The following is an 18,035-nucleotide window of genomic DNA, read 5'->3' on the forward strand; positions in this document are numbered from 1 at the left end:
ATTTTTGAGGATTAATTTTATTATTGAACAACAACCATGTTCTCAATGAACCCAAAAAACTCATTAATATCAAAGCTGAATATTTTTGGAAGTAGTTTTTAGTTTGTTTTTAGTTTTAGCTATTTTAGGGGGATATCTGTGTGTGCAGGTGACTATTACTGTGCATAATTATTAGGTAACTTAACAAAAAACAAATATATACCCATTTCAATTATTTATTTTTACCAGTGAAACCAATATAACAACTTAACATTCACAAATATACATTTCTGACATTCAAAAACAAAACAAAAACAAATCAGTGACCAATATAGCCACCTTTCTTTGCAAGGACACTGAAAAGCCTGCCATCCATGGATTCTGTCAGTGTTTTGATCTGTTCACCATCAACATTGCATGCAGCAGCAACCACAGCCTCCCAGACACTGTTCAGAGAGGTGTACTGTTTTCCCTCCTTGTAAATCTCACATTTGATGATGGACCACAGGTTCTCAATGGGGTTCAGATCAGGTGAACAAGGAGGCCATGTCATTAGATTTTCTTCTTTTATACCCTTTCTTGCCAGCCACGCTGTGGAGTACTTGGATGAGTGTGATGGAGCATTGTCCTGCATGAAAATCATGTTTTTCTTGAAGGATGCAGACTTCTTCCTGTACCACTGCTTGAAGAAGGTGTCTTCCAGAAACTGGCAGTAGGACTGGGAGTTGAGCTTGACTCCATCCTCAACCCGAAAAAGCCCCACAAGCTCATCTTTGATGATACCAGCCCAAACCAGTACTCCACCTCCACCTTGCTGGCGTCTGAGTTGGACTGGAGCTCTCTGCCCTTTACCAATCCAGCCACGGGCCCATCCATCTGGCCCATCAAGACTCACTCTCATTTCATCAGTCCATAAAACCTTAGAAAAATCAGTCTTGAGATATTTCTTGGCCCAGTCTTGACGTTTCAGCTTGTGTGTCTTGTTCAGTGGTGGTCGTCTTTCAGCCTTTCTTACCTTGGCCATGTCTCTGAGAATTGCACACCTTGTGCTTTTGGGCACTCCAGTGATGTTGCAGCTCTGAAATATGGCCAAACTGGTGGCAAGTGGCATCTTGGCAGCTGCACGCTTGACTTTTCTCAGTTCATGGGCAGTTATTTTGCGCCTTGGTTTTTCCACACGCTTCCTGCGACCCTGTTGACTATTTTGAATGAAACGCTTGATTGTTCGATGATCACGCTTCAGAAGCTTTGCAATTTTAAGAGTGCTGCATCCCTCTGCAAGATATCTCACTATTTTTGACTTTTCTGAGCCTGTCAAGTCCTTCTTTTGCCCCATTTTGCCAAAGGAAAGGAAGTTGCCTAATAATTATGCACACCTGATATAGGGTGTTGATGTCATTAGACCACACCCCTTCTCATTACAGAGATGCACATCACCTAATATGCTTAATTGGTAGTAGGCTTTCGAGCCTATACAGCTTGGAGTAAGACAACATGCATAAAGAGGATGATGTGGTCAAAATACTCATTTGCCTAATAATTCTGCACAAAGTGTAGGTGCGGATCCGTCTGTGCAGATACCAGACGGATCCGCACCTAAACGCAGGTGTGAAAGTAGCCTAAGTTGTTTTTTGTACGTTAAGCCACATTAAGCTCCCCAAAAAACAAGCTGAATTTCACTTATTTGCCTTGTGGGTAACCAAAATCCATGAAACTTCCAGGATAGGTTTGGGAAGCTGAGATCTTAGGTTGTTCAAAGTTTCAAGGCAATTGATTGAGGTTTAGGTACATTATGGTACATTAAGCTATTTTCACATTAAATGTTTTAGGATGTCCCCGCAATACGTGCAAATTCACATTTTAACAGATCTGACTACTTATTAGTGATTGGTGCATAAGTATTGTCGTGAACTTGTGACAACACAGCACTATGTATGTAGCATGTATGTATGGACAGCAGAACCTATCAGCTACACTATATAACTATCTAACCTACACTGACTATCTCCCACTAACTATCTGTATTATATATATAAGCTAACTAACTATCTAATGTAATGACACAGGAAAGAAGAGAGCAAAAGATAACACTGCTGTATCTCTCACATCTGCAAAATACTGCATACAAGGGCTTCTGGGGAAATTCTCATAAAGTAAGGGGTAGGCAACTTTCCTATTGGTTGCTAGGGATGTTGCTAAGCACAGACAAAAACATTGCAGCCTTCTCATTGGCCGACAAACAAGAAGGGAGGTTATTGTTGAAAAAAAATCTAGAATATTTGAAATTACGAATATATATCACTATATTCTAAATATTTGCAAATTCTCGAAGTGCTAATATTCGCAAATAATATTCGCTATTCGAATATTCGAGCCCAACACTAGTGGGCATGGATGTCAGACATCCATGCCCACTAGTGTTGGGCTCGAATATTTAAGAAACTTTGAGGAATCAACACAGATGGTGAGCGGCGATAACGCTATTATCAGCGTCACCATCCCACTTCTATGTCTACTCAAACGCTCGCTGCTCACAATTAAGGACGACGCTTTGAATGTGGAAGAGGTGGAAATGGGGGAAGACATTACACAGGGTGATAGCCAGACGACCCTTAGTTCGTCTTCTCAGCACGAATTGAACAATGAAGAGGAGGAGGAGCAGGAGACGGCTGCCTCCGCTACAGAGGGTAGTACCCATGGAAGTTTAATTACATATGTTCAGCGTGGGTGGGCAGAAGAGGAGGGAGAAGATGAGGAGATTGAGAGTGCTTCTCCTGATGATGCCAGCGAAGCCTTGCCTGTTGGTAGTCTGACACACATGGCTGACTTCATGTTAGGCTGCCTTTCCCGCGAACCGCACGTTATACGCATTTTTCGGCAACACGGATTACTGGTTGTTCGCACTCCTCGACCCCCGCTACAAAGAGAACTTCTCATTTCTCATTCCAACCAGAAGATCCTTGTTGAAAAATTGCTCCAAAGATTTCCATCTGATAAGTTGATCCAGAGGAAGGTAATAAAAAAAATGTAAGGTGGAAGCCAAAATTCCTTCCCGACTCCAATCAGGCAATCAGAATAATTCCATGGATTAACGACCCCTCTCTAGTAGCTATAGCCTGTAATATTATTACACTCCAGAAATACATCCAGGCCCCTCTTGAATTCCTTTATTGTACTCACCATCCCCTTCCACCACAAACAAGGGTATATGGTTGAATATTCCTTTTCTCATCCTCCTCCTTCTCTTCCATCATATCAACATGCATATTCGTCACATATAATGCCCTCGCATATATGCCCTTCAAATAAAATGTTTTACAGGATCAGCTCACCTGCAGGCCCTCGCATATAATTTTTTAGAGGATCAGCTCAGCTGCAGGCCCTCGCATATAATTTTTTAGAGGGTCAGCTCAGCTGCAGGCCCTCGCATATAATTTTTTAGAGGATCAGCTCAGCTGCAGGCCCTCGCATTAAATTTTTTAGAGGATCAGCTCAGCTGCAGGCAATCGCATATAATCTTTTAGAGGGTCAGCTCAGCTGCAGGCCCTCGCATATAATTTTTTAGAGGGTCAGCTCAGCTGCAGGCCCTCGCATATAATTTTTTAGAGGGTCAGCTTAGCTGCAGGCCCTCGCATGTAATTTTTTACAGGGTCAGCTCACCAGCAGGCCTTCACCTACAATCTTTTACTGTGTCAGCTCACCAGCAGGCCCGCACCTCAAATATTTTACAGGGTCAGCTCACCAGCAGGCCCGCACCTCAAATCTTTTACAGGGTCAGCTCACCTGAAGGCCCTCACAGAAATTTTTTTAGAGGGTCAGCTTAGCTGCAGGCCCTCGCATGTAATTTTTTAGAGGGTCTACTCACCAGCAGGCCTTCACCTACAATCTTTTACAGGGTCAGCTCATCAGCAGGACCACACATAAAATCTTTTACAGCGTCAGTTCACCAGCAGGCCCGCAACTCAAATCTTTTACAGGGTCAGCTCACCTGAAGGCCCTCGCATTTAACTTTTTAGCGGGTCAGCTCACCTGCAGGCCCGCACCTCAAATCTTTTACAGGGTCAGCTCAGCTGCAGGCCCGCACCTAAAACCTTTATGTGATATACAGGTTGTATCGGAGTGCCTCTTCCTTATATTTTTTGGCAGCACTTGCACAAGTAAATATACAGGAATGTATGTTTCCTATCAATTTCTCCTCTAAAATTATTTTTTTTTTCTTAGGTTTTGTGCATATTATTGTCAGTCTGTAAAAGTGGCGTACTATTCAGACAACATCGTTTCCAGCAGTGACCTGCGAGTCCAAGATGCATCCAGACATCCTCCCCATGCTGTTCCAAAACCGTTTCAGTGGTGTTTCCATCAATTTCTGATGAATTTTTCTATGAACCAGGCACCCTCCCCTCTTCAGAGCAGGGGGAACCTGGTTTAATGCTCGGGTTCTCCCATTGACTTCCATTATACTCAGGTGCTTGGTCGAGCACCCGAACATCCCGATGTGTTCGGCCCGAGCACTATGGTGCTTGATCAACACTAAGTGTAAGGCGTAGATTGCCTAACCAGTTACCTTTCTAGGTATGTTGACCAATTTTTACAACCTTGTGCCCAATCCTTACCCATGTACCTTAAAGGGAGTCTGTCAGCACATTTACCCCTTTTTAACAGTTCCCATAGCGCTGTAGCAGCAACACAGTTGATTAAAACGGTACCTTTATATGCTTCAGTGGACTTTTAAAACTGCCAAAAACGAACTTTGATGCATATGTAAATGAGGGCTCACGAGTGCCCAGGGGCGGCGTCCACCGCATTGGTGCCCAAGCAGTTCTGCCTCTTCGTCTCTTATCCCCACCCAGCCTCTTCCTCTGCCTGCCCATCTTTTTAGTCTCCCCCTCAGTGAGATCCCGCGCCTGTCCGCTGATTTCCTTGACCGGGGAATGCACACTGCGATGCCCATTGCTGGCACGCAGTAACTTATGCGCATGTGCCGGCTAACTGCGGGAAAACAGCAGAAAGGAGGCGGTCCATTGTCGCAGGAGAAGAGGAGGAAAGCCGAGCGAGCAGCTGTCAACCCAGACACAAGAGAGCTAAGAGAGGTAAATTTATCTGTTTGATCCGGTCCAACCATGCTTGGGGGCCTTTATTTTTGTTGAATATCTGTGTGGGCCACTCATTTATTACTGGGGGGGGGAGAACTGGCACATATATAGGGGGGCCTCTCATTTATTACTGGGGGGTGGGGGGGGACCTGGCACATATGCAGGCAAATAAAACTCTGCTTCGGGGCCAATCATTTATTATGGAGGGGGGTGGGGGAAAACTGGCACATATACAGAATGAGAAAACTTTCTTTAGGGGGGCCTCTCATTTATTACTGGGGGGTGGGGGGGGACCTGGCACATATGCAGGCAAATAAAACTCTGCTTCGGGGCCAATCATTTATTATGGAGGGGGGTGGGGGAAAACTGGCACATATACAGAATGAGAAAACTTTCTTTGGGGGGCCACTCATTTATTACTGGGGGGGGTTGAGACTTTGCACATATGCAGACAAATAAAACTCTTTTTGGGGGTCAATCATTTAGTATGGAGGGGGGGAGAACTGGCACATATACAGAATGAGAAAAAATTCTTTAGGGGGGTCACTCATTTATTACTGTGGGGGGGGGGGTTGAGACCTGGCACATATGCAGACAAATAAAACTCTGGGTGCCAATCATTTATTATGGAGGGGGGGGTGGGGAGAACTGGCACATATACAGAATGAGAAAACTTTCTTTAGGGGGGCCACTCATTTATTATTGGGTTGGTGGTGGAGACGTGGCACATATCAAGAATAATTAAAATGTCTTTGGGGGCCACTCATTTATTATTGTAGTGGTGGTGGAGGCAGAATTAAATTGTGTGAAATATCTTTGGGGGCAGTTGTTTTTTCTTCGGGGGTCTAGCTGTCACAATTAGATTGTGGGAAATAGATTGGGGACACACACGCCTTTTATGGGGGGGTGGCCATAAACCTACTGTACTGCCAATATGTTTGTTGGCCACCATTTTACTCCCAATCCCAATAATACTTCTTTGTATTGAGCATAGACCTCAAACGGGATCCCATATATTCCCGGAGTCTTATTTTTGGTTATCTTAGATAGAGTTACCTCCACTTCTGTAGTGTCTAAAGGATCCTCTAAACTTTCTCTTTGATCGTCAGTTAGCTTGATAATAGTAATTTCCTCAAGGAACTGTTGTATTTCCATCACACTCTTATTTATCTTACTGCTATATATATTTTCAAAATATTCCTTAAGTACCTCCATTTTAGCTGATTGTTCAACCATTTTGTGACCAGATTTATCTATCAGGCAATGTATATAGTTATTATTTTTTGTCTGGGTTGCCACTAGTGTTGAACACGAATATTCGAATTGCAAATTTTTATCGCGAATATAGGTACTTCAAAAATTTGTGAATATTTAGAATATAGTGGTAATATTCGAGAATTTTTTTATTGCGAATTTTCGTAATGCGATTTTTCAATTGCCGAGTAAAAACATGATTCCTCCCTGCTTCTTGCATGTGTGCCAATGACTCATTGGCCCACAAGCAAGAAGCAGGGAGGAATCAGGACTTTAAATGGGATAAATGATGAATATTCTAAAAAACTAATATATAGCACTATATCGAATATATTTGTTTTTTTGAATATTCGTATTATTCTAAAACAAGAATATATAGCAATATAGCGAATATTCGAAAAAAAACGAATATAGAGTAAAATAGCTAATATAGTGCTATAATCTTGTTTGTCTAATAGTTGTAATTTTTTTCTCATCTGAAGTATAGATTGGAAAAAAAATTCAGCTATTGGAAAAAAAATATTATAGCACTATATTAGCTAAATTGCTCTATATTTATTAATTTTTTTCGAATATTTGCTATATTGCTATATATTCTTGTTTTAGAATATTAACAATATTCGAAAAAATGAATATATTAGTTTTTTCGAATATTCGTAATATTCTAAAAGAAGAATATATAGCAATATAGCGAATATTCGAAAAAACTAATATAGAGCAAAATAGCTAATATAGTGCTATAATCCTCTTTGTCTAATAGTTGTAATTTTTTTCTCATCAAAGTGCAGATTGGAAAAAAAAATGCAACTATTGAAAAAAAAGATTATAGCGCTATATTAGCTAAATTGCTCTATATTCGTTTTTTTCGAATATTCGCTATATTGCTATATATTCTTGCTTTAGAATATTACGAATATTCGAAAAAACAAATATATTAGTTTTTTCAAATATTCGTAATATTCTAAAACAAGAATATATAGCAATACAGCGAATATTCAAAAAAACACGAATGTAGAGCAATTTAGCTAATATAGTGCTATAATCTTTTTTTCAATAGTTGCAATTTTTTTCCAATCTGTACTTCAGACAAGAAAAAAATTACAACTATTAAACAAACAAGATTATAGCACTATATTAGCTAAATTGCGCTACATTCGTTTTTTTTTTTTTCGAATATTCGCTGTATTGCTATATATTCTTGTTTTAGAATATTATGAATATTTGAAAAAACTAATCTATTCGATATAGTGCTATGACTCATTGGCCCACAAGCAAGAAGCAGGGAGGAATCATGTTTTTGCTCGGCAATTGAAAAATTAGCGATAAAAATTAGCATTATGAAAATTCGCATATTAAGCGATTATTACCTTGTCGATTTTTTGAGTAAAAAAAATGGTAGAATAAGACGAATATTCGAATTTGCGAATATTCGGCGAATATTCTACTAAATATTCGCAGGGGTCCTGCCGCTCATCACTAGTTGCCACCAAAGCGGCCAGTTTTACCGGGTATATGGGTGCAGATGTAGTTGTCTCTTACAAAGTTTTTTTTTTGTTGTTCCGCCAGTAAAAGTAGGTCGCTTTCCAATTTGGTCGCTTTATCTGTCCATGCTTTATAGTTTTGTGCAATGGGGTTTTCAATATATTTTTTTTCAAGTTTTTACACCTCATTTTCTAGTTCCATTGTTTTTTTTCCTAATTCCTTTCCTATATATTACAGTGTATTTAGTGATAATCCCTCTTATATATGCCTTTGCGGTCTCCCATACCATATAATTTTTGGATGAACCCTCATTTATCTCGAAATATTCCTTAATCTCATTCAATATCTTGTTGTGAGTGCCCATTATATTAATCCATCCTATATTTATATTCATCCTTGTGTTTTTTTTTATTTTATATTTATAATTAGAGTTGAGCGAACACCTGGATGTTCGGGTTCGACGAGTTCGGCCGAACTTTCGAAAAATGTTCGGGTTCGGGATCCGAACTCGACCCGAACTTCATCCCGAACCCGAACCCCATAGAAGTCAATGGGGACCCGAACTTTTGGGCACTAAAAAGGCTGTAAAACACACCCGGAAAGGGCTAGAGGGCTGCAAAAGGCAGCAAAATGTAGTTAAATCACCTGCAAACAAATGTAGATAGGGAAATGATGAGTTAACATAAAATAAATAAAAATTAAACAATATTAATTGGAGTGAGGTCCCATAGCACAGAATCAGGCTTCAAGTCACCCACCAATGGAGAAGGTCACTTACTATTATTTTGACCACAGCACCCAGACAAAGGAGAGAGGTCCCACAGCAGAGAACCAGGCATCATATCACCCACCACAGGAGTAGGCCACCATTTAGTTACTTTGACCCCTACACCCAGACGGAGGAGAGAGGTTACACAGCAGAGAATCAGGCATTTAGATCACCCACCACAGGAGTAGGCCACCATTGAATCAGACCCTGGCAACCATGTCAGATGGCACAACCATCAGCTTTATATCAATCAGCACAGGAGAAGGCGACTTTGAAAGACTTTGACCCCTACACCCAGACGGAGGAGAGAGGTTTCACAGCAGAGAATCAGGCATTTAGATCACCCACCACAGGAGTAGGCCCCCATTGAATCAGACCCTGGCAACCATGTCAGATGGCACAACCATCAGCTTTATATCAATCAGCACAGGAGAAGGCGACTTTGAAAGACTTTGACCCCTACACCCAGACGGAGGAGAGAGGTTTCACAGCAGAGAATCAGGCATTTAGATCACCCACCACAGGAGTAGGCCCCCATTGAATCAGACCCTGGCAACCATGTCAGATGGCACAACCATCAGCTTTATATCAATCAGCAAAGGAGAAGGCGACTTTGAAAGACTTTGACCCCTACACCCAGATGGAGGAGAGAGGTTTCACAGCAGAGAATCAGGCATCATATCAGCCACCACAGGAGAAGCCACCATTTAGTTACTTTGACCCCTGCACCCAGGAAGAGGAGAGAGGCACCACAGCACATATTCTGGCATCATATCAGCCACCACAGGAGAAGCCACCATTTAGTTACTTTGACCCCTGCACCCAGGAAGAGGAGAGAGGCACCACAGCACATATTCTGGCATCATATCAGCCACCGTAGGAGAAGCCACCATTTAGTTACTTTGACCCCTGCACCCAGGAAGAGGAGAGAGGCCCCACAGCACATATTCTGGCATCATACTAACCACCACAGGAGAAGCCACCATTTAGTTACTTTGACCCCTGCACCCAGGAAGAGGAGAGAGGCACCACAGCACATATTCTGGCATCATATCAGCCACCACAGGAGAAGCCACCATTGAGTTACTTTGACCCCCGCACCCAGGAAGAGGAGAGAGGCACCACAGCACATATTCTGGCATCATATCAGCCACCACAGGAGAAGCCACCATTGAGTTACTTTGACCCCCGCACCCAGGAAGAGGAGAGAGGCCCCACAGCACATATTCTGGCATCATATCAGCCACCACAGGAGAAGCCACCATTGAGTTACTTTGACCCCTGCACCCAGGAAGAAGAGAGAGGCCCCACAGCACATATTCTGGCATCATATCAGCCACCACAGGAGAAGCCACCATTTAGTTACTTTGACCCCTTCACCCAAACAGAGGAGAGAGGTTCCACATCAGAGAATCAGGCATCATATCAATCACCACAGGAGTAGGCCACAATTTAATGGGACCCCGGCAACCATGTCAGATGGCACAACCATCAGCTTCATATCAATCAGCACAGGAGAAGGCGACTTTGAAAGACTTTGACCCCTACACCCAGACGGAGGAGAGAGGTTTCACAGCAGAGAATCAGGCATTTAGATCACCCACCACAGGAGTAGGCCCCCATTGAATCAGACCCTGGCAACCATGTCAGATGGCACAACCATCAGCTTTATATCAATCAGCACAGGAGAAGCCACCATTGAGTTACTTTGACCCCTGCACCCAGGAAGAGGAGAGAGGCCCCACAGCACATATTCTGGCATCATACTAACCACCACAGGAGAAGCCACCATTTAGTTACTTTGACCCCTGCACCCAGGAAGAGGAGAGAGGCACCACAGCACATATTCTGGCATCATATCAGCCACCACAGGAGAAGCCACCATTGAGTTACTTTGACCCCCGCACCCAGGAAGAGGAGAGAGGCACCACAGCACATATTCTGGCATCATATCAGCCACCACAGGAGAAGCCACCATTGAGTTACTTTGACCCCCGCACCCAGGAAGAGGAGAGAGGCACCACAGCACATATTCTGGCATCATATCAGCCACCACAGGAGAAGCCACCATTGAGTTACTTTGACCCCTGCACCCAGGAAGAGGAGAGAGGCCCCACAGCACATATTCTGGCATCATATCAGCCACCACAGGAGAAGCCACCATTTAGTTACTTTGACCCCTTCACCCAAACAGAGGAGAGAGGTTCCACATCAGAGAATCAGGCATCATATCAACCACCACAGGAGTAGGCCACAATTTAATGGGACCCCGGCAACCATGTCAGATGGCACAACCATCAGCTTCATATCAATCAGCACAGGAGAAGGCGACTTTGAAAGACTTTGACCCCTACACCCAGACGGAGGAGAGAGGTTTCACAGCAGAGAATCAGGCATTTAGATCACCCACCACAGGAGTAGGCCCCCATTGAATCAGACCCTGGCAACCATGTCAGATGGCACAACCATCAGCTTTATATCAATCAGCACAGGAGAAGCCACCATTGAGTTACTTTGACCCCTGCACCCAGGAAGAGGAGAGAGGCCCCACAGCACATATTCTGGCATCATACTAACCACCACAGGAGAAGCCACCATTGAGTTACTTTGACCCCTGCACCCAGGAAGAGGAGAGAGGCCCCACAGCACATATTCTGGCATCATATCAGCCACCACAGGAGAAGCCACCATTTAGTTACTTTGACCCCTGCACCCAGGAAGAGGAGAGAGGCCCCACAGCACATATTCTGGCATCATACTAACCACCACAGGAGAAGCCACCATTGAGTTACTTTGACCCCTGCACCCAGGAAGAGGAGAGAGGCCCCACAGCACATATTCTGGCATCATATCAGCCACCACAGGAGAAGCCACCATTTAGTTACTTTGACCCCTGCACCCAGGAAGAGGAGAGAGGCACCACAGCACATATTCTGGCATCATATCAGCCACGACAGGAGAAGCCACCATTTAGATACTTTGACCCCTGCACCCAGGAAGAGGAGAGAGGCACCACAGCACATATTCTGGCATCATATCAGCCACCACAGGAGAAGCCACCATTTAGTTACTTTGACCCCTGCACCCAGGAAGAGGAGAGAGGCACCACAGCACATATTCTGGCATCATATCAGCCACCACAGGAGAAGCCACCATTTAGTTACTTTGACCCCTGCACCCAGGAAGAGGAGAGAGGCTCCACAGCACACATTCTGGCATCATATCAGCCACCACAGGAGAAGCCACCATTTAGTTACTTTGACCCCTGCACCCAGGAAGAGGAGAGAGGCCCCACAGCACATATTCTGGCATCATATCAGCCACCACAGGAGAAGCCACCATTTAGTTACTTTGACCCCTGCACCCAGGAAGAGGAGAGAGGCACCACAGCACATATTCTGGCATCATATCAGCCACCACAGGAGAAGCCACCATTGAGTTACTTTGACCCCTGCACCCAGGAAGAGGAGAGAGGCCCCACAGCACATATTCTGGCATCATATCAGCCACCACAGGAGAAGCCACCATTTAGTTACTTTGACCCCTTCACCCAAACAGAGGAGAGAGGTTCCACATCAGAGAATCAGGCATCATATCAACCACCACAGGAGTAGGCCACAATTTAGTTTATTTGACCCCTGCACCCAGGAAGAGGAGAGAGGCCCCACAGCACATATTCTGGCATCATATCACACACCACAGGAGAAGGCCTCTTTCAGTGATTTAGGCCTTTGGACCCAGACAGAGGAGAGAGGTCAGAGATTAGCTTCATATCCCCCAGCACAGCAGAAGACCGCTTTATTTGACTTAGGCCTCAGCACCCAGACAGAAGACAGAGGTAGCATGGCAGAGGTTATGGCTTCATGTCACCCGTTAGTTTAACCGGCCACTTTCATCTGGTTAGGCCCCGGCGCCCAGACAGAGAAGAGTTTCATTCAACTGTGGGTTTCATAAAATACTTTCAGTCTTTTGACTGTATGGATTACAGATGGAATGACTGTTATATGTGAGTACCGCTTTCTTTGACAGATTCTAGTATGGGTACATATATGTTTTCCCAACCCCAGCAAATTAGTTTGCTAATTCCAGATGTATGAAACGCAGGCCTAACTGTATCTAGTATATTGAACGCCAGATAAACTAACTTGGCCTTTTTTAAATAAAAAAAATTCCCTCACTGGAATACTTTCAGTCTTTTGACTGTATGGATTACAGATGGAATGACTGTTATATGTGAGTACCGCTTTCTTTGACAGATTCTAGTATGGGTACATATATGTTTTCCCAACCCCAGCAAATTAGTTTGCTAATTCCAGATGTATGAAATGCAGGCCTAACTGTATCTAGTATATTGAACGCCAGATAAACTAACTTGGCCTTTTTTAAATAAAAAAAATTCCCTCACTGGAATACTTTCAGTCTTTTGACTGTATGGATTACAGATGGAATGACTGTTATATGTGAGTACCGCTTTCTTTGACAGATTCTAGTATGGGTACATATATGTTTTCCCAACCCCAGCAAATTAGTTTGCTAATTCCAGATGTATGAAACGCAGGCCTAACTGTATCTAGTATATTGAACGCCAGATAAACTAACTTGGCCTTTTTTAAATAAAAAAAATTCCCTCACTGGAATACTTTCAGTCTTTTGACTGTATGGATTACAGATGGAATGACTGTTATATGTGAGTACCGCTTTCTTTGACAGATTCTAGTATGGGTACATATATGTTTTCCCAACCCCAGCACATTAGTTTGCTAATTCCAGATGTATGAAACGCAGGCCTAACTGTATCTAGTATATTGAACGCCAGATAAACTAACTTGGCCTTTTTTAAATAAAAAAAATTCCCTCACTGGAATACTTTCAGTCTTTTGACTGTATGGATTACAGATGGAATGACTGTTATATGTGAGTACCGCTTTCTTTGACAGATTCTAGTATAGGTACATATATGTTTTCCCAACCCCAGCACATTAGTTTGCTAATTCCAGATGTATGAAACGCAGGCCTAACTGTATCTAGTATATTGAACGCCAGATAAACTAACTTGGCCTTTTTTAAATAAAAAAAAAATTTCCCTCACTGGAATACTTTCAGTCTTTTGACTGTATGGATTACAGATGGAATGACTGTTATATGTGAGTACCGCTTTCTTTGACAGATTCTAGTATGGGTACATATATGTTTTCCCAACCCCAGCAAATTAGTTTGCTAATTCCAGATGTATGAAACGCAGGCCTAACTGTATCTAGTATATTGAACGCCAGATAAACTAACTTGGCCTTTTTTAAATAAAAAAAATTCCCTCACTGGAATACTTTCAGTCTTTTGACTGTATGGATTACAGATGGAATGACTGTTATATGTGAGTACCGCTTTCTTTGACAGATTCTAGTATGGGTACATATATGTTTTCCCAACCCCAGCAAATTAGTTTGCTAATTCCAGATGTATGAAACGCAGGCCTAACTGTATCTAGTATATTGAACGCCAGATAAACTAACTTGGCCTTTTTTAAATAAAAAAAATTCCCTCACTGGAATACTTTCAGTCTTTTGACTGTATGGATTACAGATGGAATGACTGTTATATGTGAGTACCGCTTTCTTTGACAGATTCTAGTATGGGTACATATATGTTTTCCCAACCCCAGCAAATTAGTTTGCTAATTCCAGATGTATGAAACGCAGGCCTAACTGTATCTAGTATATTGAAGGCCAGATAAACTAACTTGGCCTTTTTTAAATAAAAAAAATTCCCTCACTGGAATACTTTCAGTCTTTTGACTGTATGGATTACAGATGGAATGACTGTTATATGTGAGTACCGCTTTCTTTGACAGATTCTAGTATGGGTACATATATGTTTTCCCAACCCCAGCAAATTAGTTTGCTAATTCCAGATGTATGAAACGCAGGCCTAACTGTATCTAGTATATTGAACGCCAGATAAACTAACTTGGCCTTTTTTAAATAAAAAAAAAATTCCCTCACTGGAATACTTTCAGTCTTTTGACTGTATGGATTACAGATGGAATGACTGTTATATGTGAGTACCGCTTTCTTTGACAGATTCTAGTATGGGTACATATATGTTTTCCCAACCCCAGCAAATTAGTTTGCTAATTCCAGATGTATGAAACGCAGGCCTAACTGTATCTAGTATATTGAACGCCAGATAAACTAACTTGGCCTTTTTTAAATAAAAAAAATTCCCTCACTGGAATACTTTCAGTCTTTTGACTGTATGGATTACAGATGGAATGACTGTTATATGTGAGTACCGCTTTCTTTGACAGATTCTAGTATGGGTACATATATGTTTTCCCAACCCCAGCACATTAGTTTGCTAATTCCAGATGTATGAAACGCAGGCCTAACTGTATCTAGTATATTGAACGCCAGATAAACTAACTTGGCCTTTTTTAAATAAAAAAAATTCCCTCACTGGAATACTTTCAGTCTTTTGACTGTATGGATTACAGATGGAATGACTGTTATATGTGAGTACCGCTTTCTTTGACAGATTCTAGTATGGGTACATATATGTTTTCCCAACCCCAGCACATTAGTTTGCTAATTCCAGATGTATGAAACGCAGGCCTAACTGTATCTAGTATATTGAACGCCAGATAAACTAACTTGGCCTTTTTTAAATAAAAAATAAATTCCCTCACTGGAATACTTTCAGTCTTTTGACTGTATGGATTACAGATGGAATGACTGTTATATGTGAGTACCGCTTTCTTTGACAGATTCTAGTATGGGTACATATATGTTTTCCCAACCCCAGCACATTAGTTTGCTAATTCCAGATGTATGAAACGCAGGCCTAACTGTATCTAGTATATTGAACGCCAGATAAACTAACTTGGCCTTTTTTAAATAAAAAAAAAATTCCCTCACTGGAATACTTTCAGTCTTTTGACTGTATGGATTACAGATGGAATGACTGTTATATGTGAGTACCGCTTTCTTTGACAGATTCTAGTATGGGTACATATATGTTTTCCCAACCCCAGCAAATTAGTTTGCTAATTCCAGATGTATGAAACGCAGGCCTAACTGTATCTAGTATATTGAACGCCAGATAAACTAACTTGGCCTTTTTTAAATAAAAAAAATTCCCTCACTGGAATACTTTCAGTCTTTTGACTGTATGGATTACAGATGGAATGACTGTTATATGTGAGTACCGCTTTCTTTGACAGATTCTAGTATGGGTACATATATGTTTTCCCAACCCCAGCACATTAGTTTGCTAATTCCAGATGTATGAAACGCAGGCCTAACTGTATCTAGTATATTGAACGCCAGATAAACTAACTTGGCCTTTTTTAAATAAAAAAAATTCCCTCACTGGAATACTTTCAGTCTTTTGACTGTATGGATTACAGATGGAATGACTGTTATATGTGAGTACCGCTTTCTTTGACAGATTCTAGTATGGGTACATATATGTTTTCCCAACCCCAGCACATTAGTTTGCTAATTCCAGATGTATGAAACGCAGGCCTATCTGTATCTAGTATATTGAACGCCAGATAAACTAACTTGGCCTTTTTTAAATAAAAAAAAAATTCCCTCACTGGAATACTTTCAGTCTTTTGACTGTATGGATTACAGATGGAATGACTGTTATATGTGAGTACCGCTTTCTTTGACAGATTCTAGTATGGGTACATATATGTTTTCCCAACCCCAGCAAATTAGTTTGCTAATTCCAGATGTATGAAACGCAGGCCTAACTGTATCTAGTATATTGAACGCCAGATAAACTAACTTGGCCTTTTTTAAATAAAAAAAATTCCCTCACTGGAATACTTTCAGTCTTTTGACTGTATGGATTACAGATGGAATGACTGTTATATGTGAGTACCGCTTTCTTTGACAGATTCTAGTATGGGTACATATATGTTTTCCCAACCCCAGCAAATTAGTTTGCTAATTCCAGATGTATGAAACGCAGGCCTAACTGTATCTAGTATATTGAACGCCAGATAAACTAACTTGGCCTTTTTTAAATAAAAAAAATTCCCTCACTGGAATACTTTCAGTCTTTTGACTGTATGGATTACAGATGGAATGACTGTTATATGTGAGTACCGCTTTCTTTGACAGATTCTAGTATGGGTACATATATGTTTTCCCAACCCCAGCAAATTAGTTTGCTAATTCCAGATGTATGAAACGCAGGCCTAACTGTATCTAGTATATTGAACGCCAGATAAACTAACTTGGCCTTTTTTAAATAAAAAAAATTCCCTCACTGGAATACTTTCAGTCTTTTGACTGTATGGATTACAGATGGAATGACTGTTATATGTGAGTACCGCTTTCTTTGACAGATTCTAGTATGGGTACATATATGTTTTCCCAACCCCAGCACATTAGTTTGCTAATTCCAGATGTATGAAACGCAGGCCTAACTGTATCTAGTATATTGAACGCCAGATAAACTAACTTGGCCTTTTTTAAATAAAAAAAATTCCCTCACTGGAATACTTTCAGTCTTTTGACTGTATGGATTACAGATGGAATGACTGTTATATGTGAGTACCGCTTTCTTTGACAGATTCTAGTATGGGTACATATATGTTTTCCCAACCCCAGCACATTAGTTTGCTAATTCCAGATGTATGAAACGCAGGCCTAACTGTATCTAGTATATTGAACGCCAGATAAACTAACTTGGCCTTTTTTAAATAAAAAAAATTCCCTCACTGGAATACTTTCAGTCTTTTGACTGTATGGATTACAGATGGAATGACTGTTATATGTGAGTACCGCTTTCTTTGACAGATTCTAGTATGGGTACATATATGTTTTTCCAACCCCAGCAAATTAGTTTGCTAATTCCAGATGTATGAAACGCAGGCCTAACTGTATCTAGTATATTGAACGCCAGATAAACTAACTTGGTCTTTTTTAAATAAAAAAAATTCCCTCACTGGAATACTTTCAGTCTTTTGACTGTATGGATTACAGATGGAATGACTGTTATATGTGAGTACCGCTTTCTTTGACAGATTCTAGTATGGGTACATATATGTTTTCCCAACCCCAGCAAATTAGTTTGCTAATTCCAGATGTATGAAACGCAGGCCTAACTGTATCTAGTATATTGAACGCCAGATAAACTAACTTGGCCTTTTTTAAATAAAAAAAATTCCCTCACTGGAATACTTTCAGTCTTTTGACTGTATGGATTACAGATGGAATGACTGTTATATGTGAGTACCGCTTTCTTTGACAGATTCTAGTATGGGTACATATATGTTTTCCCAACCCCAGCAAATTAGTTTGCTAATTCCAGATGTATGAAACGCAGGCCTAACTGTATCTAGTATATTGAACGCCAGATAAACTAACTTGGCCTTTTTTAAATAAAAAAAAAATTTCCTCACTGGAATACTTTATGGCTTTTCACTGTATGGATTACAGGTGGACTGG

This window comes from Bufo bufo, chromosome 8 (assembly GCF_905171765.1).
Source record: "Bufo bufo chromosome 8, aBufBuf1.1, whole genome shotgun sequence".
Lineage (NCBI taxonomy): Eukaryota > Metazoa > Chordata > Amphibia > Anura > Bufonidae > Bufo > Bufo bufo.